General features: G+C 45.1%; 1 protein-coding gene across 4 annotated transcripts in view; it reads left to right on the top strand.

Annotated features, from left to right (window-relative positions):
* Nucleotides 1–26069, top strand: part of FLNB (filamin B) — a 140671-nt gene that overhangs the window by 32984 nt on the left and 81618 nt on the right. The window lies entirely within an intron of this gene.

Genomic DNA, 26069 nt, shown 5'->3' with positions numbered 1-26069 from the left:
CCCAGCAGGGTGCCTGGGGGGCCGCCTCCCTGCCGCGGTCCGCCCCCCTGCCGCGGTCCGCCCCGGACGGCCCGCTGGACTCAGCAGGGTGGGAGGTACCGGGGAGGGTCTGCGTCCTCCGCAGAAACCTCCTGGTTTTAATCTGTCCCCCTTTGCTTTGGCTGGTGCTGGGATCTCGGTGCGGTGGGGGGAGCTAAGCGGTAGGGGTAGTAGGGACTTGGGTCCAGCCCCTGCTCTGGGCAGGGAGGACTGCTGGGGTCAGCTAACCCCAGCGAGGTGTGCACCCAGTGCAGAGGAGGTGGTTACTACTCCCAGCAGCGCTGCCCTTTGCTCTGTTGAATGTTGTGACTTTTTTTTGTACTTGGTGACTCCCTCTCTTCATCTGACTATTTCCAGAAAGGGGGTTGGGGGGTGGGGTTGGTATGGCCATTCAGTGTTGCTACTGGTTCCTGTGCTGCAGTTGCCTTGTGGGCTTGCTAAAATACTACACCACCAGGTGACAATGGGAAATATTTATAAACGTGTTGACTTGAGGAATGCTGTAAAGTTCAGTGTAACCTGAAGTCTTGGTCTCGGGCTGTAGGCTAATTCTGCTTAGACGGTGTTAACCCTGTCTGGGCTGACGGGTTAACACCAGGGCTGACAGGCTAACACTGCTGTCCTGCTTCTCGTACCTTTAGAGAGGCAAAAAGAAATGCAAAACTCTAAAACTTTAGAGAGGAGAGGATTTCTGTGGACAGAAATCCTCATTAATCCAGAACTCGCAGGTAAGCCTGCCCATATCCCATGGAGTAAAATTGGGCAACTGGATATTTGCCTAAAATTAGGCAAATGGCCATATCCCATGGAGTAAAATTAGGCAAGAAAAATCCCCCTTTTTTAGAGGCATTGTGGGAATTGGTGCAAATCAGAATTCCTCTGGTGTGAAAGTGACTTGGCTTCTGGCTAGAAGGATGTGCGAATTCTTTTTGTACTTCAGTGGTCTCTCTCAAGCTTGTCGAAGTCTATCCCAAACACAGGCCCTCTTAAAGGTCGAGAGAGGCCCGGGGCCACTTCCATTTTTTGAGGCTCCCAGTATATTAAAAAAATATTAATTCATAGCGCACTACAGGCGGTGTGGCCCCATAATGGGACACAAGTTTAAAGTTGTATGATGAACGTCGTCTTCTTTCAATCCTGTCACTGTATCTTTGTGTCTGTATGTATAACCTGGTTTGGAGATGACATCAAAAGTCTAAATTTGAGGCCCTCTGTGAATGATAGGCCCTGCCCAAACATGCAGCTGGTCCAAAAAAAGGCAGAAGAAATCCTGCTTTTCGCGTATTGCCTGGACCAGGGCTACAACATCACTTTTGGTACCGTAGCTAGCTAAAGTATATGTACAGCACTACATTGTGCAGTATAGACATAGTTCTAGCATTGTGTCATTCTTCTAATTCTACCCAGTAGCATTTGTTAACTGTTAACTCTTAACTACAGGAGTATTTATTGCTGCCTGGGGAAAGTGTCTGTGGAAATCTGAAAAGCCTTAACTTTTTAGTTGCTCTCAGTTCTAACTGGACAAGACACTTTACCACTCTTACTGATCAGTAAGGTCCTAAGTTACACATTTCTGTCTTTTGTAGGTTGTTTTTTTTTAAAGTGGAAACTCCACCAAAACATGGATCTTTCTCAAAGCCTTGTGAGCTTAGTGTAAGTGGAGGTGTCTGCCTTGTGACAACTGCCTTGAATACAGAGTTGAAGAGTAAAAGGAAAGGGACCTAAAAACGTTGCTATTTACTTCAGTTAAGGCTCTCCTAAAACGAATGGCCAGGAAATGTTCTTTAAGAAATGTTGGTGAAACCTACTGGTCATGCTGCTCTAATCCTAGAGCTTAATTAAGGAGGAGATGCTTGGTAACTTTGGCTGGGATAAAAATCTATATGTTTCAGTCCTGGACCGCTACTACCTTAATTATGTTATAAGGTCAAACACAGGGGTCCGAGCTAAACCGTGCCTTGCAGCTGTAGATTCAGCCAGCAACATTTAAAAAGTGTTATGGTATGAGTACTGAGGTGTGTTAACTAGGGGAAAATGTTAATGTGAGCTAAAATTCTAGTAAGGCCTGTGCTGTTTGTACCTAGAACTTTTCTGACTTGTGTTAGTTAACCTGCTTTAAATCTCTTCCCTCTTGAACATAAGGCCTCAGTGTCGGAGCAGTCTCAAGTTCATTATGCACTTGTAAAGTAATCAGACCAGAAATCTAAAGTCTGATACCATTACCAATGTCAACTGGAACCCATGAACTTGATTCACTTTTGGAGCTTAGTGACTGTCATCAGTTGAATTAGTATGGGATAGTTCTCTTTATCTTAAGAGGCTAAGGAAAATTAGAGGACTTGCAAAGCATAAGGCAAGCAGATGATTCCAAAGGTTCAGAACAAGAGTGATTCACAAGGTAGTAAATAGGATGAGATTAGTTGCATAGAAGTTAGCATATGTGCATCTGTGTCGGAGTAAACTAATACAGCTTTTGATATTCACTATGTTTGAATCGGTATATTATAAAGAGCCAATTTATGGTCTGATTGTTAAATAACTGCCAGTCTGTTTAGGGTGCTGCAACTTGTTCTGTTAATACCATAAGTAACGCTTCAGGCAAGTTTTGCCTGTTCCTGAAGAGCAACTTCTGGATGTGGAAAATGGCTTGGCCATAATGCAGGTCTGAAAAGCAGCAACTTGACGTGACTAAGGGGATTGCTCTGACAGAGCATTGCTATGTGTTTGTCCCTCCTTTCCCCCCCTCCTTCCCCCACCAAGAAAGTAACTTTTTACAATATTAAGCAAGGGTCAGTGTGTGTGTGTGTGTGTGGGGGGGGGGGCATCTAAACTACCCAGTGACCTTGCATTAGCGAGTTCTGGATGAAGTATGGCCATATCTCCAATGAGTAAAATTAGGCATCTGGACCAAGAAGAAAAATCTGTTTTAGAGGCACTGTGAGAATCGGAATTCCTCTAGTGTGGAAATCGCTTGACTTCTGATTAGAAGAGCATGTGCTAATTCCCAGGAAGCTCGTCTTGCACTTTTAAGTAGTGTCTGGGTGCAGTTCTGCTGAGCTATTTGCTCCTTGGAGATGGGAAGCAGCCCATAAACCTACAAAATGTTTGACAAAATTAGAGACCGTTTCCAATCTAAATGGCTGAATAGTTGCTTTACAGAGAAATATTGGTCATGTGCTTAACTGGAAACATAAGTGACTAGCTTTTCAGTACCATAGTTCTCATATGCTACAGGGATGCATTTCTCTTACCCAGGTGGCTGTGATCCAAGAATTCATTTTTTCCCCCGTCTCTTAACTGTGGGTAACTGCAAATATCAGTTGTTAGACATAATCAGTTCACTATACCTTGTAGTGACTCAGGATTAAACATGTTTTACTGTGAAGGCTGACTTGCGTAGCTGGCAACCTGTAAAATGAAGCAAGTTGCTACCCTTCTGTTCTGCACGTAGTCTCTGACCTGACGAGGTGGCACAAAGCGTGAGTAGGCTAGCACTGATGTCTCAAGGGAAGCTCCTGGTACAAAAACTGCGGAATTGGTGCTAAATGCCTCTAATTCTGAAGGAAGTACAGTGTGCTGCAGCAACACAATCCAAACTATAAGAGCCTTACGTTGAGACCTAACTGCAGGATGCAGAGAGACCTTGAAGTCCTGAGGGCTGTCAAGCAGTTCTGCAGGTCACCGTTCAGTAGTATACATGTTGTAGCCGATGTAAAGATGCACGCATGCAGTTCCTGAGAATGAATGACTCTTGTGGAAGTGGCTTTAATGCCTTTTACCTGAGCTATATAGCAGACTCTGAAGTAGTGTGTTCATAGCGAAGATCTTGCTGTGCTCCTGGAACAATAGCCAAGCAGTAGCATAGAAATGTGCAGTGCGTTTTCAAGTGCTTTTGTGTGTTTAAATAAAATCTAAAACCAGGCTGGGGGCACAGGAGAAAAATCTTTGCTTGCCCTTTCAAGAAAAATGGTCAATCAGTAAGCTCTGCAAAACTTATTCAAACTGAGCTGCCCAAAAACACATGGTAGGTAACATGCCTGTCTTTACCCAGGTCCATTCAACTTGTTTGTTGGACTTGTTTAACGCCTTCCATAAAGTTAAAAGAAAAGCTTTCTACCTTCCGTCTAGTTGTATTTAGGCTGAAATGAACCCGTTACAGTGATAATGCTGGTTCCAAACTGAAGTTTGTCTCTACCTTTTTAAGTCGATTTAACCTAAGGAAAATCTAGCAGGAGTGCTCCATCTTGGTTTGTAGGGCCCTGAAACTGAGGGATTTTGAGACCTGAATCAGGTCCCCATCATAGGTGGTCTCTGCTGGGAATGCTTCCTTTGACCTGTTTTTAGTTTTTGCTAGATTCTACAACTAGTGTGGTTCTCTATTGTTTCAGCAGTAGTTGTACCATACTAAAAGGTTCCAGTAGTTGTCTAGGGGCATCTGTAGATGGCATGGGGGTTTAAATTAAAGTGGTGGTTTTTTAAAAACACTGCTTTGATTTAGGGTGAAGTAAGCCCATGTGTTGTGTACATCCATGTCCTTACCTGCCTCTCCAGTGGCGAAGAGGGGAGAGCAAACTGCTGGTGGGTCAAGCAGTCCCTGAGCTGCAGGGTGGGGCTGGTGCTTCCCTCCACGGCAGCGGTGGCATGCCCCCCCAGTGGTCCTGGGGGGCATTGCAGCTGTGGAGGGAAGCGCTGGGCTCATGTGCAGCTCATGCGGGCAGGCAGGCTCCAGGGAAGAAGGGGAAAAAAAAATCAGGCTCACTGCTTTTTTTTCCCCCCCCTTCATGGCTGCCTGCCTTCCTGGGCTGCTGCTGGGCTGCCTGCTGGGGCTGTCTGCACGGCGCCTGAGTCTCATGGACCCTGGCAATTTCCCTCCGCAGCTGTAAAGTAGAAAACTAAAACTCCTCGGAGGTGTTTTTGTTTGCTGTGCCCCAAAGTCATGTAAGGTGCATTATGCTGCTGAATTTGCTACAGCGGCTGGAATTAACGTGCCATAAAGCACCGAATTTGTGAATTTGTGCAAACAGCAACACCATTAAGGCTGTGCAAAAGGGCATTTTAACCTGCTTTAATGTGTCATCTACAAATGCCCCATAGTGTCATCAGTGAAACCAACCTCTTAAATACCATGTGTAAAATGCTGTGGAAATAGGATTTTCTTCCTCCCGCCTTCCCCAGTGGTGGACAGGCATTGTGGATAATTCTGAACACTGCCTGGGTTGGCAACCCTTCTGCATTATTTCAGGAAAAACAGCAGGATACTTCTTAAAAGAAGTTTTACTCCTCAGTTGCTGGAACACTATTTTATGGCACTAGTGTTAGTGTTATGGCACACTATTTTATGGCACCAGTGCCCTAGTGTCTTTGTCAGGTGGGCTGATCATGCTTCAAAAGCATGAGCTCACCCTTCTGAAAGGGTAGATTTGAAGCTGAGGTAACTGCTGGTATGTCTCTGCCTTGAGTATTCGAGGGTGCAGTTGATGGTGCAGGCGATATGAAGATGGAAAATGCCCTTGTGCAGTGCCAACTGCTTTTAATCCTATGTGCTCAGGTGCCCTCTACAGAACATAGCATAGCTGCGTTCATCTCCAGGAAGAGGGAGATGAGGATTTCAGTTAAATGTAAGGCTGAGCTTGTAAGCCTAATAGTTGATTTGGAGGCTTCCTCTAACTGTTGGGAGCCATAATGTAGTCAAACAAAATGCTGGGGCAAAGTGTCTTGGTGTGGTGGAGGTGCATCTTCTAGGGTTGGGGCCGATGCTGATGTGGCTGCTAGAAGCCTTGACCAGATGCCAGTAGATGGTAGCTGACCATTTTAGGAGAGGTGGATTCTTCCGTAATTGGGTTCTAGCAATTCAGGTCTGGTTCAATTAACAGATTATATTAATAGGTTATGCTAGAGATGGCACAGACCAGTGATCATGGTTGCTGACCATACTAACTGTGGAGTACTGTTTAAGAAATTAGGTTTTGCTGAAGAACTCAAGTTTTGTCTTCACTAAATTTTTAGTGAGTGTCATCAGTTGACCTGCTGCAGGGTAGCGGTCTTTGTTCTCCTGAGAGAGAAAGCAGTTCTTCTGATGTTCCTTTGTTTTCCCAGTGCAGAATCCCAGCTAGCAGAACATTGGGAAACAAATGGTTAACCTTCCTATAAGAAGTACAAGGAGCATGTTTTGGAAGTGGGTATGCTACCCTACTCAAAGTCTGTCTGTTGAAAGCACCCTTCTTCAGCAGCGAAGCCCAAACCACAGTGAACCTAGGCCATAGGCTAAACAATGCACTCTTTGAGTACTTCAGCTACTAGTGGCCATGCCTGTCCTATAAGATTCTGCAGCAGAGGTTTCCCACCTCTTTCTGGCATGCCTCGGCTCCTGACTTGAAGAGCCTGCTAATGTTGCATAGCCTCATATTTCTTTGAGCAGAAGAGATGACTGAACTAAAGGCAGTTTACTGTAAGAAAAAGTGCTGAGGCCACAACTTAACTTGCTTAGGTTGTCACAGCTATGTTGGACACCTAAACAGATTTTGAGTTTGAGAAGTGAGATATCTTGCAAGCTCTCTTCTTGGTTTCTTTTTTGTACTTGTCCAGTCTAATAATTCTCAGAACTAATTGCTTAAAAAACCAACACGAATAAATCTTGGGGCTCTCTACTTCTCACCTTGGGTGCTATTAACACATCATAAGGCAGTCAAAATACACTTGCTTTCTGTCTGCTACTAACCTGTAATTTCCCTGAAGGCTGCTCGTAGGGAAAATATCCAATAAACCTTAAAAGCAAGTTACTACTCCTTAGGAAGGTGACGTGTAGTTCTTTTCCCCTCTAGAGTTACTCTTGAAAACCTGAAAATGGGTCTCCCTATGGCAGACTCAGGGTGTCTCCATTTTAGCGGAGCAGTTAGTCTATTGGAACTTCAGCAGCATTGACTGAAGTGCAAAAGGGGAAAAATGGCTCTGCAGGTAGTCTCTAGAAGAAGGGGATGAACTGACACTGGAGCAAGGGTGGGAACATCCAACTGGTAAGCTGGAGTGCGTAGTCAAAGTTTTCATTTGGACTACAACAAAAACAAAACTAGTTCCTTAATACTAAGTTTTTTAACTATTACTTTTGACTAGAATTGTCTTGGAATAAGCTCATGTAGAATTTCAAAATATGAAATGCAATGTGAGATTAACAGTAGCTATGATGACAAGCCTTTGAAAACAGGTGACTGTTCTGTAAACCTCCTCAAATAACAGGCAGTGAAATCTACCCACCCCACGCTCTAATGTTGCTTTTGGACTGGCTTCTTAGACTTCTTATGTGCTTGACTGAATCACAGGTACGGTAGTGCTCGTCTTGCCAGAAACTTGTGCACCTAGTGATAATCAAATGGTATGGCCAAGTCAACAGCTCAGTATGCAACCTGTTCTCAGTGGCTTGCAAGATTTGTCTACTTACTGCTGTTGGTTGGCAAAGTTTTTTCTTTTTAAAGATCCTTCTAGCTTCCAGGGAAGCTATAGCAGCATGCTACATGGGATTTCGTTCTGCTTTGGAAAGAACTCCACTATGCTAGGATACAGGGAAGGAGGAATTTTAATTCCAATAGTAGCACAAGAACTTTGTAACTACCTACCCCCACCAATACATGAAGTAGAACCTAGCAATGAAGAGAAATAACATACCCATAACTAGTAATTTCTTATGGCTTTTTTTTTTTTTTTTTAACTTTTTTTGGGTTTTTTTTAAAGCTTTATTTCAGTGAAGCCCAATGAAATATCTTCTGGCACAACCACTAGCTTTACTGACTGTCCACGTGAAGCATACACAATAAACATGTAAAGTCTTTCTGCCTCCTGTTTATCTTTGTAGATTACCTTGCTTTACCCATGCATTGACAATAGGCCTCTTAAACATAATATCAGTTTAAGATAGTCTTGCCAAGTTATCTTTGCACTTGAGCAACAGCAGAAACTAGATGCAAGCCTTGACAAAACAGCATTGGGCTCTGTTTCTAGAGGATAGAGCTAGTAGGAAAATGTCATGGGGGCAGTGATGGTTAAGTGTCAGTTCCTTGGATTGCTAGTAGTATAGCACAGATTTGAATAAATGAACTTCCAGACCCCTTTGGGGGATATGACATGCCAGGTAACTCTTCAGCTTTTCTTCCTGGTGATATGGCATCACATAGCCTAGTGATGGGATACAGAAGGGGAAAATAACATCCAAGCTAGAAACTGTCAACAGAGTTAGCCAAAATATGCATGGCCATAGGTAAAGATTGGGAAGGAGGCATCCCTGTAAACAAAAGCGCCTCCACCCCCCAGAAGGGTGTATGTGCTGAAATCTCGCAAAGAACAATTTTTCCAACTATTTAGTTGGTCTAATAAAAGGTATCACATACCCAAAGAACCTTGTCCACCCCCATCCCCCCCAATTAACCTCTGTTGACGCCAAATCCAATATCGTCCATTTCTCTGGCACTTTTGATGGCTCTTATGGAAGAAGCTGTATCCAGGCTCCAAGATAAGAGCAAGGGACCGCTTTTTGTTTTGCAGAACAGGAGGGAAGAGCTCCCTTGTAGTAGCTGCTTGTGATCCTGGGGGACTGGATTCCTTTCTTGGGTGTAGGACCCTCAGGTTGAGAGCTGTGGCAAAGCCTTAATTGCAGGCAAGTTTCAGACCTCCAATCTTAAATGGAGCAGTAATGCTTAAAATGTGAAAAAAGAATTGTTTCCCTTTTAAGCTTTGGTTCTGCATTTTCAGTTGGATTCAGTGGGCCAAGACAAAAACTGTTTCCTGGCCATGGTGTGGATTGCTAATGTCTATCACTTTGTTTTACCAAAGTACCTGGGGGTAGCGTAGTAGTTCTGCCTCTTTTGGGTTCAGAGGTTGAATTGCAGATACTCTTGTAGGCTTCCACTGACTTTGTCAAAACCAAACATACATTTTTAGAGGCCTTTGGTCCTGGCTTAGTATTTTGAGCTTAGATGTAGGAAGAGAACTTCCCACATAAAATATAAAGCTAGACCTGGTTATTCGTTAACCAGCCAGAATTTAGAGAGAACCTCTTCTGGCTTTTAAGAAGCTAGGCACATCAAATCTAATCTATTTTCTACCAACTTAAGTTTTTTTTGTTTGTTTGTTTTTGTTTTAAATGCTTGGCTGTGACTTTAAGGTCACAGTTTCATAGTTAGTAGGGTTGGAAGGGACCTGAGCAGATCATCAAGTCAAACCTGTGCCATGGCAGGAAAGAGTACTGGGGTCAAACGACCCCAGCAAGGTGATTGTCTAGCTTTGTCTTAAAGACCCCCAGGGTAGGAGCCAGCACCACTTGTCTTGGAAGTTGGTTCCAGTTCCTAGCCGTCCTGACAGAGAGGTAGTGCCTCCTGATGTCTAGTCTGAATCTACCCTCTGCCAGCTTGTAACCGTTATTTCTAGTCACTCCTGGTAGTGCTCGGGGGAACAGGGACTCCCCCAGTGCCTCCTGGTCCCCCTGACTAGTTTGTAACAGGCCACTAGATCCCCCCTCAGTCTTCTCTTGTGGAGGCCCTGCTGCCCCGATCATGCGGGTGGCCTCCTCTGGACCCTTTCCATGTTATCCGCATCCCTCTTGAAGTGCGGCACCCAGAACTGGACACAGTACTCCAGCTGGGGCCTGACCAGTGTCACATAGAGGGGGAGGATCACCTCCCTGGACCTGCTTGAGATGCATCTGTGGAGGCATGACAAGGTGTGGTTGGCCTTCCTGACTGCATCCCCACATTGCTGGCCCATGTTCATCTTGGCGTCAGCGATGACTCCGAGATCCTTTTCTGCCTCTGCACTGATGAGAAGGGAGTTCTCCAGCCTGTAGGTATGGTGCTGGTTCTTCCTTCCCGGGTGTATCACCCTGCACTTGTCAGTGTTGAATCCCATCCTGTTCTTGTCCGCCCACCCCTGTAACCTGTCTAGGTCTGATTGTAGCTTATTCCTTCCTTCTAACGTGCTCACGTCTTGGTGTCATCAGCAAATTTGAACAGGGTGCTTTTTACCCCCTTGTCCAAGTTGCTGATGAAGATGTTGAACAGTGCGGGCCTGGGGGACCTGACTGCCCACATTCCTCCAGGTCGAAAATGACCTGTCCACCACCACCCTCTGGGTGCAGCCCTCCAGCCATTTGGTGACCCATTTGACTGTGTAGGTGTCGACACCACCACAGTCTCCCAGTTTCTTGATGAGAATGGGGTGAGAGACAGTGTCAAAGGCCTTCCCAAAGTCCAGAAAAACTACATCCACTGCTACCCCTGCATCTAAGGATTTGGTGACTTGGTCGTAGAAGGCCACCAGGTTGGTCTGACAGGACCTGCCTCTAATGAACTCGTGTTGGTTGCCCCTAAGCATAATCTCCCCTGCTGGCCCCTTGTGGACATGCACAATGTTAATTCTCTCAAACAACTTACCCAGGATCAAGGTAAGACTAACTGGCTTACAGTTTCCTGGGTCCTCCTTCCTCCCCTTTTTGAAGATGGGAACCACACTGGCCCTCTTCCAGTCCTGTGGCACCATACCAGAGCACCACAAGTGCTTGTAAAGCCATGCCAGGGGTCCCGCAATGACCTCAGCTAATTCCCTCAGCACTCTGGGGTGGAGATCGTCTGGACCAGCTGATTTAAATACATCTGGTCCTTCCAGAAGTTCCTCGACTAGATCCTCACGGACCCTTGGCCTATGCCTTTACTGTAGTTCATATAAGTAGCTGACTGACTGGCAGGTAGCTTAATGGGTATCCAGACATTAATGCTAGTGAGATGTCTTGTCTTTACTCCTGAACAACACTTCCAGCCTCTTCCCTTGGTGAACTCCTAGCTTAGGAGATGCGCTGCATTCTACAGAGTAGGGAAAATGGTTCCTATGATCCATGTAGTCGGGCGTGTGTGTGTGCTAGAAACTGTTGGAACTTGGAACATAAGTACCTGGAAGACCAACGCTGTTTTAACTGAGTCGGATGTGTGGAGTAGTAGTTATGACCAGTGCTAATTGACAATAGTGCGCACACACACACAACAGACTCTTCTAATTTAACCTTGTCTATGAACACTCACACACTATACCAGTAGTTAAACCTTAGCTTAGATGGTAATGCAAAAGTACTGCAGTTCAGGAAATGTATGGGGAGGTGGCAGACCTAAAACAGGTGATGATGTGAAGGTTGACACCACGTTGCTCCGGAGTCTATTGACTTGTTTTTGGAGCAAAATACTGAGGTTTGAAATATCTGTTAAGATGGGACTTAGCAAGGTTTCCATGGGTCTCTAGACGATAAGCTAAGATGCACTCGCCGCTTGAACTATTGTAACCATATGTGCAAGTGGCTCTTTGGCTATGTAATCCAGTTACTAAGCAAATGTTCCTCAGTCTCCAAAAAGTTCTAAAGGAAAAAATTGGATAACTGGTTTAGTCTGAATTTTACAGAAGGGTCCAAAAGATCATAATGAGAGGGAACAGATGTCAGTATAGGATATCTGTGTTCAAAGACAGCCAGTGAGTAGAAACAGGATCAGCTGACATTCAGGGCTTGAAGAACAACCCTTGCTTTCCCTAAGTGGATTACAAAGCTAATACTAGATGTGTGCTGTGGTAGCCTGTGGGGTCGGGCTGGCAGACCTTTACAACAGTCATTCCCAAAGTGATTCTGTGAGGCTGCCGTCTGCCAGGCCCTGCAACTCTGCCGTGTTTTCAGTTTAGTTTGATTTGGCAAATTCCTGGTGGCCCTTCACATGGGAAAGCAGGACTGAGGAACGACAGTCTTGGCCCCAGAAGTTTGGGAAACGTTCTTTTTAAGGAGCTTCTGTGAAACTGTTGAGATCCTTCAATGAGATGGTGGCAGTCTGTAGTAGTAGGTTGGCTCTCGGTGAACTGGAGTGGTGTGTAAAGTAAAAATCCTGTACTAAGGAGCCAGCCTTCCTTCTTGCCTGATCACTTCTCTTTGGAAAGGGAGTACTAGGGGAGCAAACCTAGCTGTCCTCAGCACTGGGCTTCTGGGGTCCTTGCCTTGCTCAACCTAGAGCAGCTCCGATGTCTTTATGCTGATTGTAGGTGTTGCATTGTGGGCGCAATACAATCTTTCTTCAGGAGCAGAGGGAGTAGAAGGGCCAGAGTGAACTCTTCCAGCCAGAGAGAAGAGTTAGCAATCTTGGTTTCTGACAAAGGGCTGCTATGCTGTGGTAAAGTAGGTGAGAAGAAATAACCACAACCGGTGATTTACCACTTCCTGTTGCATCCGCCCTCAGTGGCTGAGTCGTCCAAGAATCCACTGATAATGGCGTTCTAGGACACGCCTGCTATAAGCAAATAGAAGCGATTGGGTTACGCCTGTAAGAAAAGCGGCTACAAAACGTAGCTGAGCATACAAAACGTAGCTGAACATAACGTCAAACAGTTGTGTTTTGTGGCACGCTACAGAGAACTGCATGTGCAAGGGTGGGACATGGTAGTAAACAGCCGTAAGGCCATCTGCAACTTCGGTTCTGATTTTACAGTTCAATAAACCAAGCTGTGCTGTTAAACATGGGTGGGGTGGAAACGCTTTCAACACTTGCCTGGCTTCTGGGCTTTTGTGTCATTGCTGTAGAGCAAAGCAGTATGTGGTAGGAATGAAGCCACCCTCTTTGAAATGTGACAGGTTAACACCCACTCTATATGTAGACAGCAGTTAAAATAACTGCCCCTGTGATCAGCCAGATCAGATTGGATCTAACTGCTTATGTCAGTCACTTCTAAGATTACTCTTTTCACTGTAGTTTACTGTAGCTAGGCGGGGTAAGGACTGAGATTAGCAACTTGGAGGCTTTTATTTTAGGGATAAATTTACTGGCAGCATGTTCTTAGACAGAGACATACCACAGTTGGGTTCAGGGGATTAAGTTTGCTACTTGTTCTGCAGCAATCATAGGCAAACAGCTTTTGCATTAAACAGCAGTTCTGCAATTGTCTGTTGTCTTGCACATTACTCTTGTGGCAAGGAAACATAACCCCTTTTCTTTGATCTCTTCAACCCATTTTTCCTCTTAGCAGTTGCCATTCCTTTCCTTATTCTTTGTATTTAAATTTACTTCTTCCTACTGAAAGCTCATGCCTCTCTGAGTTAGGGCAGCCTAGCACCTCATGGACTGTCTTTGGCAAAGCTTGTTTTATTTAGGTAGTGTTCAAATGGCAGAGAGCCCTAACTTAAGCTAACAGTACCTAGAGGAAATGAAATGGGACTCCTCGTGTTTTGTTTTATAAGACTTAAATTAATCCCCGTCATTGAGGCATCTGGAAGTGCAAAGCACCAACATGCCATTCTTCATCCTCTAGTAAAATATTAGTGAAGGAAGCTTACGATTGATCTGTTTTGTGCTAACATACTCTCAGGCAGTGTTTCCCACACTTTGTAAAAATTCAAATAGGCAGTGGCTGGCCAGACAAATGGACCTCCGAAGCTAGCTTGGCCTTGCCATTCCCAGCGTGAGTCAGGGATTGTAAAAGCACCGTGGTGTGCAGTTCAACAGTAGGTTGTGTCTAGACTGCATTGGGAAAGGCAGTTGCTATGAAATGGTTGTTGCTATGAAAATGAGCAAGCACCTCACCCACTTGTCCCCATTCTGTGCTGCATGCCAGAAACATCATGCATCTGCTGCTGCAGCACCTGAAGGTGCACACCAAATGATCTCTGCAAGGTAGTTGGTGTGAGAAGAGCCTGTCTTCATGCTGGTGCTAGGGAGCACCATTTGAGATGAGGGAGATTTGCCTGTAGTTCTGTTCTGGGCTCTTTAACGTGCTTCTTGAGCTAACATTTCCACCAAAATCACAGAGAACAATCATTCGTGGCATTTAGATGCTGACAAGCCTGTCAGATGACATCCCTGTTCAAACTTTGTGTTTGGGGGGGCTCAGGAGAGGAGGCAGGGATCTGGCTATGTTATAGCCAGATAGCTTTTGTTATAGACTGCTATTATAGATTGATTGCAGAAAGACTCGGACTAGTGTCGGAGTGCTTCAGTCTCATGCTGCTTGTGGTCAGCAGTGTAGCTAAAAATAAACCGGTTTTCAGAAGGTGCTATTGCTGCTATCTAAACACATTTTACTCTGTGTAGGAACCTGATGCCTAAAGTTATTTAAGGTATTGCTATTCTGGGAGTGTTGCACAAACTGATAGTTGGGGATGTGGTAGATGAAGACCTTGGTTCACAATAGTGGTTAATAGGCTGGCAAAAGCTAGGGGTACTATGAGAGCGTACCATCTGGTGGGGGGAGAAGTGGTCATAACGCCAGAACCACGTTATTGCTGTTAGAGCCAAGTGCAAATGTAGCCTGGTGACAGAATATTTTGATGGCTTGTTCCCATCAATATACATTGTGCACCTTGGTCAGAGTAAGCTGCATCTGTATTAACTGAATGAATGCCTGTAAAGATACATGGTATATGGCTAATGTGAAACCTGGCTTTGCTTGAGCAAAGGAATAAAAAATGGTAAGTTTTGAACTAGAATCAGTTTCTTCATGGATCAAAATGAAGAGCGACTGCATGGTTCCGAGTGTGGCTTATAAATCAAATTGCTCCTGTGTAGAAACCTTTCCTTGTTCAAAACGTATTTGAAGCTGTAGGCAGCAGTAATAACAGTTTCTGATGGTATGGGGAAGCACTGTGGAAGGGCTCCAAAACTTAAAAAGCAAGCTCTTGTAAGAAGAGATTAGTCATGTTAATGGCATGAAGGGTGAGTCCTTGTGGGCTTCAGGAGTGAGATAACTGGGGAAAATGCAGTATTATCTCTAGAAATCGGTGACAGTCAAAAGGAAAGACTTCAACATTCCTGACCTTCCAAAGCATATCTTGGGAGATCCTCATGAATGGTTTTACTATTGAAAAAGTAGAAAGCTAATTAGTGATGCATGCCTTGTCTGAGTTTCAAAGCTTATCAAATGGAGGAATTGCAGCTAGTTGGGCTTTAGAGTCATTCAACGTAACAAACATTAGCTAAACCATCGCAGCTTGGTGGGCTAAAGCAAACTAAGGAGTAAGGGACAGCTCAACTCTTATGGTTTTCAGATGCTTCAGTTTGAGACCTGGAATATTTTGCACTTTGCTTAAACCTTTTCCTTTTTAAAGCTTAAGTCCTCTCTTAGGTCATACAAATGTGGGCATGGTCCACAACTGATTCGGTGCCTGCTGGGGAAACTGACTCTCAGTGCCTTTTTGTAGCCAGGCCTCCCTGCTCTGGGTAGGAGAAAGCACTGACTTAAACTCTCACTCTGTTCATTACCAATCTATTCTAAAGCTTGGAAGACACAGCCCTGACCTTGGTGCTGTCATAGTTACGTGATTGGTGGTTGGTAAGTGAGCATTACTAAGCAAGCTAATGACTTGCAGACATCTGCAGCTGCACAGATGGGAGCACGTGTGCATATGTAAAGGCCTAGTGATGAAGAGAATTAACTCTGTCGCCACCAGATCTGCCTTTATTGACTCTGAAAGGGTATTCTGGTACCACTAGTGCTGTGGCTGCTGAGGAGAAGATAAATTGACATTAGGATGAGATTTGGGTTAAAGATGCCTGTGCTGTACTAAAAAGTATAGTGGCATAGAAGTTGTTTTATTCAATTGAAGTGTTCATCTTTACAGTGATGGGAATAAAATGACAGGCTCTTAAAAGGAGGGATTCTATCCTTAACGGTGGGCAGGGGGCAGGTCTCTTCTGGAAGGGAGAGTTTGGGAGAACTAGTCTTACCTTTTTGAGGGAGAGGTTCAAACCTATCAAAGGGGACTCCATAGACATAGACAGTGGAGTCTGGCACGTGCTGCTGCTGCTAGCTTGCTTTTTGGTCTTAAACTGTGGTGCAAATGATTAGTATGTGCCAGTAACTTGTAGCTTTGAATTTGCCCTCTACACAAAGGCAAATCCAGTAGGCACTATAGATAGACGAGTTGATTTCTATCATAACTTGTCCTTGGTATTCATGTTGTGACAGAAGCAACTAGACCAGGGATATGCAAAAATACAACCTGTGTGCCAGATCTGGCCCACCAACTTACTGTATCTAGCCCGCGGGCAGGCAGCCTTGAACTCATAGAATTAGCCCACGGGCAGCCAGCAGCTTTGGGTCTGGCTGCCGCATGGTGCTGGACAGGCAGGGCTGTCTCCGCTGCACTGGGTGGGCAAGTGGGACTGTCCCTGCTCAGCACTGCTGTGGTGGCATCAGCTGTGGACCTGGGCAGATGCCCCGATCCCTACCCTGCCTGGAACCTGCCATGGCTTATGGATGCCCATCCAGGGCTGCTTCCGCTGCACTGGATGGGTGCTGGTGTAAGCTGTGGACATGGCTGGCAGGTTCTGGGTGGGGTGGGGATTGGGACATGCTGCAGCTCTAGGTGGGGTGGGAGCACCCTGATCCCCACCTGGAACCTGCTGGCCACGATGTATGACTGTCAGACTTCTCAGTGCTTATTAAACAACATTGATGCTACCTCCTTCAAGCAGACTTGGACTAGGACATGGAGAACAGACACCAGTTGAAAATTGCCTGCAAAAATTAAGTTTTGGATCTACTTGTCATACATACATACTTGACAGACCAGTCATCTAACTGGCAGCCTTGTAGACTGACCCCCTGTCCAAACCTGCAGGTTGGATTTTCCACATTTCCAGCTTTTTTATGCAGAATAATCTTCCCCTCTGGCAATACTTGTGCAATATCGGTTCATGATAACTCGCTTGCCATGGATTTTTTTTATCCCTTCTGTGGGATGCAACAATTGGAACTTGGCTTGATTTGCTAGTGCTGTGGAAATGGGGAGCAGTTGAAAGAGGCTGGCAGGTGGATCTGCCACGTGAGCCTGAAGTAAGAAGATCCAGTTGTGTCCTCTCTGCATTTGCAGTCATCATTGAACTTCCCAAGTCTGTATGTTCTTGTATACTAACATAACTCTGCTTACAGCTGTAGCAGTACAAAGGACAGTATAGCATGCTACATGAGTGAAGCAATTACAAATATTGTGTGCAGTATAACCACGTGCTTAACATTTGAAATGGGAGGAATAAGCTGTATTCCAGTATAGAAATGGTGCACAACTGAGCCTGAAGTACTTGGACTATTTAAAAAGGCTTTACTTGCACAGGGGCAGAAGGATAAGGAGAGAAACTTCTTGGTGCAGAGGAAGTCTACATATCTGACTTGTAATTAACCAGTTTATTGCCTAAATACAGGCTTTAACAAACTGCAGTGCACTTTTATGATTTTTCTACTTATGCAATATAAAAGCTTCCAAACATAAGACTGGACAATGAAAGTTTTTAAACTGAAACATGCATCCAAGGTTTAAGTGGGACAGTCTGGCCTGCAAGCTAAAGGAGACTTGCATTGCATGTTGGTGAGGCGTCCAGTTAGCTGAAGTCTTTTATATGCAACCAATGGCTGCCAAACTCATGGAAATACCTAATCCCTGGGGCAAGTAGCTTGCCTTGTTAACTTGGGTGCGGGGGAGAAGTCTGTTAAGTACCTTGCAACCACATAATGGTATAGTTACAGGCTTCTACGATGGATGTCCAAAAGATAGTCCAGCCTGTGCTGGCTATAGGTAGTCTTGTTTTATCCTTGTAGGTTTCTGGACAAAAAGAAATTATGCTGGAATATGTGTATTAACTTTTCAACAGACTCTCGTATTGCTCTCTAGAACATTTTTCATGCTAACTGCTGGACTGGTAGCTGAACTGTGTTTGGTTGTGTACCAGATACCTGCACATGTAAAAACCTAAACTCTGCTTTGAGATCCAATATAAGGATACAGACTTTCTCAGTGTGTGGGCTACATGGGTGTCAGACCACCTCTGTGCTCATCACACAGTTACCGATTGTCTCTAACCTAGCTAGCTCTCTGTGGACTATTTGACAGTCTATCTAATCTGCAAACTTCTGTGAAGCAGATGAATATTTTTCAGGTAGTGAATCTACCATGAAGTAGATTGCACATGCTCTCCAAGCGTGTGAATTACTTCTGCAGCAGGCGTTCCTGTGTGAGATGCTTACTTCTTAAGGTAACAGAGAGTTCACGGGAGCCTAGCTTCTAAAAAGTGTTCAAATAGGAAATCCTTGTGCTAAATAAAACATTCTGGTAGCTTCCAAACTGAACTCATCTGTGTAGGTACCATAGGTGCTGAGTATGTGGGGGCCCGAGGGTCCTGGCCCCCCTTGGAAAGAGGCAGTCCCAAAATGGGTGCATCAAGTCCTGGTCCTGGGCTGCATGGCTCTGGGACAGCATTTGTCTCGGATTCCTGGTATCATACAGGGATCCAGGCTTTGCATCCCCACGGAAGAACATGGGAAATAAAAGGTTTCCCACCGCAGGCTGGCAGGGAACTGGATGCAGGGGGAGGGGTGTATGTGCACATGACCAGGAATACAGCCCTAGGCAGCAGTGGAGAGCTGCTTCCCCAGCTACCTGTAGGTAAGTCTGTGGTGGTGGGGCGGCGGGGGGGAGGGCAGATTGAGGTCCCCATAGTGAGGGAGAGAATTGGGCAAGGACTGGGCCTGGGGACACTGTCCCGCTAGAGTGGTGCATGGGGCCTGGGGCTAGGGTAGAGAGTGGGACAGAGCCACTAATTTTGTCCAAGGAGTGGGAGAGCCGGGGCAGCTCCCTGCTGCTGCATACCTTCCCAGGGAGGGAACTGATTGGGGGACACGCATGTGTCTTCCAATCCTGTGTGTAGGGCAGGGGCGGATGTGGGCTTTCTGCTGTGGCCTTGGGGTGAGGACAGCAGGGTGGGGAGCCCTGAGCAGGCATCCCACACTTGCCCTTTCCCCCCCATGGGCTCTGCTCAGCTCTGCTCCTTTGTTTTCAAAGTCTTTCCTATATGAACAAATTAAGTAATCCAACAGAGGTGCCCTGTAGACCACTTGCTCTGCATTTTGATATTGCCTGAATCAGTAGCAGAAGTAACCTAACTATAGCAAAGCTTTTTTCAAAGTAAAGAGTGACTGGCTGCAGCTGGAATCCAGCATGATGGGTATCTCTAAATTACTGGCTGTAGTGGACTGCAGCCACATCTGTTAGTAAATACTTTCTCCCTCTTCAAAAAGGAGGAAGGGAACAACAGGGTAAGTACTGAATATTTTAGATGACCTTTAATACTTTTAATCTCCAATTCTGTCTGCTTGAGAAGAGAGCTAAACTTTGTAAAGGTGGATTAAGTTGAAATGGTCACTGTTAAGAGGCTCTTCTGTCCTTGCCCTAACTTCTGAAGTTGGCCTTTCTAAGTAGCATCCTCTTAGGCACACTTCAGTGTCCTGCAGAGCTTTTGAACTCGCCTGTACTTCTCTCAAGAAAATAGGAAAAGTCTCCCAACCAATGTAAAATATAACTTCATTAAATGGTACAAGCTCCACTCCCTGCACTCCAGAAAATGAACTCAGAGTAGCTGAGTGGAAACAACACTGACAAACTATCTTGACGCAGCTGAAATTGTCTAGAAAACTGACAAGCCTCAGGGATTTTCTTTTCTTTTTGAAAGGCTTGTTGACACTCTGATGGAAACTGTTAAGCTTAGTGGATAATGGATCAGAAGCTCTTCCCTCTGGCTATGGAGACTCCTAAAAGCAATACGACTATCTCTAGTTTGAATACCAGAGAGTTGTATTCTATAGCCATTCATCTGCACTGTAGGAGCATTAAACAGCTGTGGCTAATATGTGCTAAAGCTATATTAATCCCATATGGCTCTCATTGAGGTGCTTTGAGACCACCCATGCAGAATGCGCTTCATGCAGATTCATCGCTGCTATCCTTGTTTGGGAAGCTGTTCTCAAAGGGGGATTGTCTGACAGTGACCACCAAGATGTGCTGTTTGGGCTGTAAGCCAACATTTTGCTATTTACATTAGCAACTTCTAGCTGAAATTACACAAACCCAGCACTGTCCTTGCAGACTGTTTAAATGTAAAGGTCTTAAATATTCACTTTGTAATGGAGGATGCCAATGTTTAACTTCATGAATAGGTGGCAGTACAGCTGTTTCCACATTCTGGGATATAATGTAAAATGAGAACCTGAGACTTTGGGGAGACTTCTTCCTCCTAATAACTAGCCTCAGGACACTTGCCTTCTAGGTTTGGACTTCCTTGTCCTTTTGGAAGTAGTGGTCTTGATCCCTGAGGCTCACTGGGGCGGGCAGTTACAAAGGAACTGAATTTATGCAGGGACAAAACTCAGGATGTTCAAATAGTCGCTGCAAAAATGCACAGCAGAACGCTTTTTTGGGGACCTCTTAAAAATCCCTCCTCCATCCTTCTTGTCCTGTCTCTTCTCTCTGTTCTTTGTAGACTTGTGGGCTTAATTTGCCAAATGTATAAATGGTTTGACTTGGATGCAAGTAGGATTCATGTAACAGGCTTCCAGCTAGCCTGCTCTTGCAGTGCAGTGTAATGGTCTTTAATTTCCTTGCTTGAAGAAGAGTTCTGTCAGGAAAAGTGCCTTGCTTTGGGTAAGCTTATGATCTTTTTCTGATATGGAGTTCAGTGAACAGTGGTGACTAGCCTCTAAGGGCACCTACATGTCTGCATTGAGGCTGCTCCACATTGTAATGGCTCGATTTAATCGAGTCTGCTGGAGCGTGGTAATTACTGTGCTCCAGCAGACTCCAGTGTCACATGTATTGGCATCCCGATGCTGAAAAATGGTGGCAGGAGCACTTTAACTACAGCTTGAATGAGCCTTACTGAAAGCACACTCCCGCACCCCATTATTCAGCACCAGGGATGCTGATGCATGTGATGTTCTGGGCGCTCTAATTAGAGCCACTCTTAGAGCGGTTCTAATTTTAAAGTGCCTCCCTGCACCCCCAACCTCCCGGAGCGTGTGTATAAATACCCTAAGCTCCTAATGCAGCACTGATTTCAAGGTCACTTGCAGCATCTTTCAAGGATTTTGGAGCACGACCTTATAGGACCCCAAACCAGTAATTCTTTTATTGCCAGTAGACTGTTAAGCATTACTGGCTTCAAGCTGCTAGTGGAGTACAAGCCATGGGGCTTGTTTTGCTATGACCAAATAAGCATATCTGGAAACCGAATTCTTATCTTTATAGAGTAGATATTGAGATGCAGCTGGCATTGGGCAACTTGCTTTCCTTTTCTCCCTGCCCAGGGGAATGATAGTATCAGGGCAACAGACTGTTGTCAGCAGTAGTACTGGCATTGGCAGATTGCAAACAACCTTGGGGTAGCTGTGTGGCAAGGCTTTTACTAAACAACTGACAGCTTGTTAACTTGATTCCAAAAGACACCTCCTGGAGAACTTGTTGCCATGAAATGAGATGATCAGTCTGCCAGTCATGCAATACAAGCATGTTTAAAATAAATGCAAATAATGTGAAGTGGAAAAATTGCACAGCCCTTAAAATGAAGGGGGGAGGGGCACAAACTTTTCCCATGTCTTTCTCAAAAGGCTTAGACTGCAAGATGCAGGTACAGCTGTGGTAACTAGCTCAGTAAATTCCCTGATTTTAATAAGCTGATGAATGCTAAATTTAATGTTGAGCCCTCACCTTGTTTTCCACCACTGTAGTATGTAGCAAAGCCTGGCTGAACTGTTCAGGGCTGTATGAATGGGGATTTCCTTCTACCAATCCTGTGTTTTAGTGCAGGGACTCTGGATGGTTCCAAATGGAAAATCTGAATCAAAGTGTACATTGTAGCCAAGGATTTCCCCAAACAGTAATCACTCCTGATTATTTCCAATGTGTTGGTTTTGGCTTCAAAAATTCCATCCACTGTGGCTTTAATACTTGGCATATGCTGCACAGAAGACATTACTGAGCCATATCTGAATAGGCTTGTTTATCTTCGCAGTCGTCTACTCACTGCCACTTAAAAACTATCTTGACCTACACCCTGTGTGAGTAAACATGCTCTTTGAGAAATATAGGGGTCATCCTGGTGTCTCCAAACCTTTTTTATATTGCTTGTACAGTTTGACTTTAAACTTAGACATCATGTACTGTGGCACAAAGTGCTGAGAGGAAACGACTAACCATCAGTGAGTTACCCTTCGCTTTCAAGTGGGAAAACAAGAAAATGGGGAATGGCAAACTTACTCTGTACTCTACTTTTCCCCAAGGCAGTTGTGAAATTACTTGTTTCCTGTACTGACTCAATGTACTTGGTAGCACTTCCCTCGGGCTGGTCCCTAAGGATGGATTCCCTTCCTAGGCTACTCATCCGAGTCCTATGCTCTGTTACCTGCCTGTATTCTTAGGCTCTTGTTTTGGTCCCAATATACTTGACTTCTGGCCCTAGGAGGAGAGAGAATCCCTGCAATAAGGCCAGTTTAAAAATGGCTGAATTGGGGGATCAACTACTATCTCTAGCTTGCGTTTCTCTACTAGGCCGTCCTGTAGTGCTGAAACTTCAGGCCAGGTTCTTGCCAATGACCTTCTAAATCAATGGCACATGGCAGGGACTAGATGGGCTTTCTTTAAAAGCAAGCAGAAAGTTAAATATCCATGAAATTGGAAGTAGACTAAGAAAGTTTGCCTAAAAGTGCTTTATAGGACTTGAGGCTGTTGCATAGTGTCCTGATGGCCTTGGAATCAGCAAGGAGCTTTTTGTGGATGATGGAAAAAGCGAGATCAGCAGACATACAGTGTGCCTGGAGCAGATAGTTTAGAGCTGTGCCTGGACCGTAAGCTTACTATCTCGGGCAGTGCAGCTGTGAGGGGGTTTCTTCCTGTCTAAGAAGTAGTCGAGCACTGTAAAGGGGCAGCTAGGAGTGGGTTAACTTTAAGACTACCTAGGCACAGAGCTAGTTGGCTAGTTCTGTCCTGCTTCTAGTTTGGGAGGCAGCTTATTCAGAGATGTACAAGGTGTTGGGACATCATTGCTGAGGACAGCAAGCTGTCACGCAGATCTAGTCTGCTGAAGTGAAGTCTAGTCAAGCACTAACATGTTGGAATCTGTAAGTCGGAGGGAGTTAAGGAAATGGACTTTGACCTCAGATGTCAAAGGGTACTTTAAATCTTAAACCTGCATCTATTCCCTTCTTAAACAAAGCTATCGAGAGCTCACCTACTCAACCTGGAGAAGTCAGCGGGGCACTGCTGACGTTTTTGGCTGCCTCTGCTGCAGCACAGATGTACCCAGACAAACTGCTAGTTCACCCCTGCACGTGCCTGAGGCCTGGTTATTCATAGAAGAGTTAAGCAGTGCTGCAGCAGAGTGTTTAACTAGGATCCCAGCTATCAGGCTTGGGCAGTCGATCTGAAAGTCTCTGACTGCTGTAGTTCTACAGTTTCTAGTACCCCAAGCTTCACTGAAACGTGTGACCGCAGTGTACCCCCAAGCCCTTGTGCTCTAATTGGGGAACCCTTTCTTCTAACCTTGCATTAGTGAGGAGCAGTTGCAATGCTAGTAGCTCAGTATTTGGTATTGTCTGTTTGCTTCTCTAGGGGCCTTTTTTTTTTTTTTACACATGTACTGCATTGGGAACAGGTGCATCAGTGGCACAGAGCATGTCAGTGCTGAGAAAATGGTGGTGGTGTGCTCTGACCTAAAGTACATTGAACACGTTTTAGTTCAAAGTGCACCACCTCCATTTTCTCAGCGCTGACATGCTGATGGCACACGGCGTGTGAGGTTGCCAGCACGTGTCAATCTGTGTGCTCTGGATTTCTAGTGCGTTGCAGCAGACTCCCCGCATGTGTGTAAGTGCCCTAGTGCTCCAGCCCCTTCAGGTTAAACAAGACACTTGTAACTGAAGTAGAAGCACCATTTCACAAAAGACGACGTAGAGTCCTTTCTACAGTAAACCATAAAGGAGGTAGGAGTCGAATGCGTCCCTTCCAGGATGCTCTTCTTGCTGCAGTCTAGGCACAGCTTCGCAATAATAAGTGCTTTAACTCTACAATAAAGCAATTAAAGATATCTCAGACAGGCATTCAGTGGTATGGAGCAGCACTACAGATGTAGCAGGAATAGATTTCAGGAAAGCTACCTGTGTACTGCCTTATTAGAGACGAGCAAAACTGCCTAAGGAACCTCCCTAGAATATAAACAAGCCTTACACTGCCTTGTGGCCATAGTGTCTAAAGCAGCATTTCAGTCTGGCCTGTCCCATATAGAGAGCAAGCTGTGATCTCATTAGCCACTTCTGGGGGCTCTAGTACAGGAGCAAGAGGTGACCTCACTAAGGAGGAATGTGCTTTGTTAAGTATAAGAGGGGCCTGTGCTCATGGGGCCTATTGTCAGAGCAGTGCTTGTCAATGATGTCATTGCTGCAGGGCGTGTTGCAGCAGGCCTCAAGGATGCAGGAAGGGGGTTTGAGAGCTAGTTTCTCAATCGGTAATAAATGGGAGCAGAGTTCCACAGGTGGGGTGTGGAGGAATTTATTGGAACAGGAAGTATTACTGTGCCTCCTGTTTCATACCACAACTGCCAGACTAACAGCCAGAGGTTTACAATACAAAATGTGATGGTGGCTAACTTAGTAGTGTTGGCAGACTGCCTTGGAGAACTGGCAAGGGACAAGCTAGCTGCTAACAAAGCAGCACTTATGAAAGCTTGCTGGTATATAAAGATTGAACGTTCAGACTGTCCCTTTTAAAAGGGATCACAGATGCACACAGAAAATACTGTACTTGTGACTTAACTCAGTTGGCAGCTGGATACTTTGCCTTCCTGGTAGTACAGCTGCAAGAGGATCCATCTGGCAGTGAACAAATTATTCTTAAATGGTGAACAAGAACGGTTGCCCGCATTCAGCTTTTTATACAACGTTGCCACTTCCTGGGCATGTTGGTGAAAATGGATTAATGATACCCAGGCAGTATTTAAAACTGCTTAAACTCTCTGAAAGAGAGACTTGACACAAAGCTACTTTTGGAAACAAAGCAGGCCAGGGAGCCCAAAGCATGATCTTCTTGTGATTAACTCGTCTGTCTTTACCGCAGAATTGCTAAGCTCAGACATTCATCCTGCCTTGCCCTCTTCTCAGATGAAGGCAGGGCTTTGTGTCAAAGATGACTCCCTCAGATACTTGTGATGTAGAGTATCAACAGTTTTTGCCTTTGTTGTCTCAGATGCCAGAACTTGGCCGCATTATGCATGTTTTAGCATATGGCTTCTCTAACTGATAAAACGGTACCAAAGAACTCAGTACTGTGTCTATCTACAAATCTTTTTTTGGAGAAGTCCTATTTCCTTACTAGTGTGGATAGCCTTTCCTAATGACTTTGCACTTACAGGAAGGAAAAGAGGGGATCCGAGTGCCCAGCTGCCCCTTTTAGAGCAGTCATTTTTTGGCCTTTTTTGGTCTTGTTTTTGCAGGAAAACCTCCTTGACTTCCCTCAAACGTAAGGCTTCAGCGATATTCTCTGAGGAGGGAGGAAAAAATTTTTAAAATAGTATCTTCCCTCTGCCTATCCAGCATAGTGGATGTGAGGACTTCTGCCATTTGAGGCCTGTAATAGAAACCACTGTGCCTTGGTGCATGGATGGAAAAGTGTTGTGAAGAGCCCTGGTGATAAAATCTGTGCACCTCGAAAAGGACAAAAATCACACAAGCAGCGGAAATGAGGTGCGGTTTGAAGGCTCAATAAAAAATGGAAGGCTCCAGGGTTGCAAGATATGACGTTTATCACAAGAAATGCCCCAGCCCCCTATCCATTTCCATTGCCTTTTGCTGGACTCTCCAGTTTGTGCACATCGTATCTGTAATGGGGGGCCCCTAACTGGGCGTTTTGGGTGTTACCGTGGATGAGCTAGGTAGCATGGGGGAGAGCTACCTGGCACTGGCACTTGGTGAAGTGGCAACCTGTTTCCCAAGTAACAAGCAGTTTCTACAGCCCTGGCATCTTTAGGTGGCCCTACAACAAGGGGTTATGGAAGGAAGTGGTGGAAATATGTCTTGAAAGCACAAAGAAACCCACGTGACTGACATTTTTTCCCCATGGAGGGTGTTGCTAGTGGCTTTAACAGACACCATAGTTTGTGGAATGTATGCGTACAACACACTACAGCGAACTTCCTTTATCAAATTGCTCACTTCTAAAG

This window comes from Crocodylus porosus, unplaced genomic scaffold, assembly GCF_001723895.1.
Source record: "Crocodylus porosus isolate Cpor-Errol unplaced genomic scaffold, CroPor_comp1, whole genome shotgun sequence".
NCBI lineage: Eukaryota > Metazoa > Chordata > Crocodylia > Crocodylidae > Crocodylus > Crocodylus porosus.
This window is presented reverse-complemented; position numbering and strand designations above follow the sequence as displayed.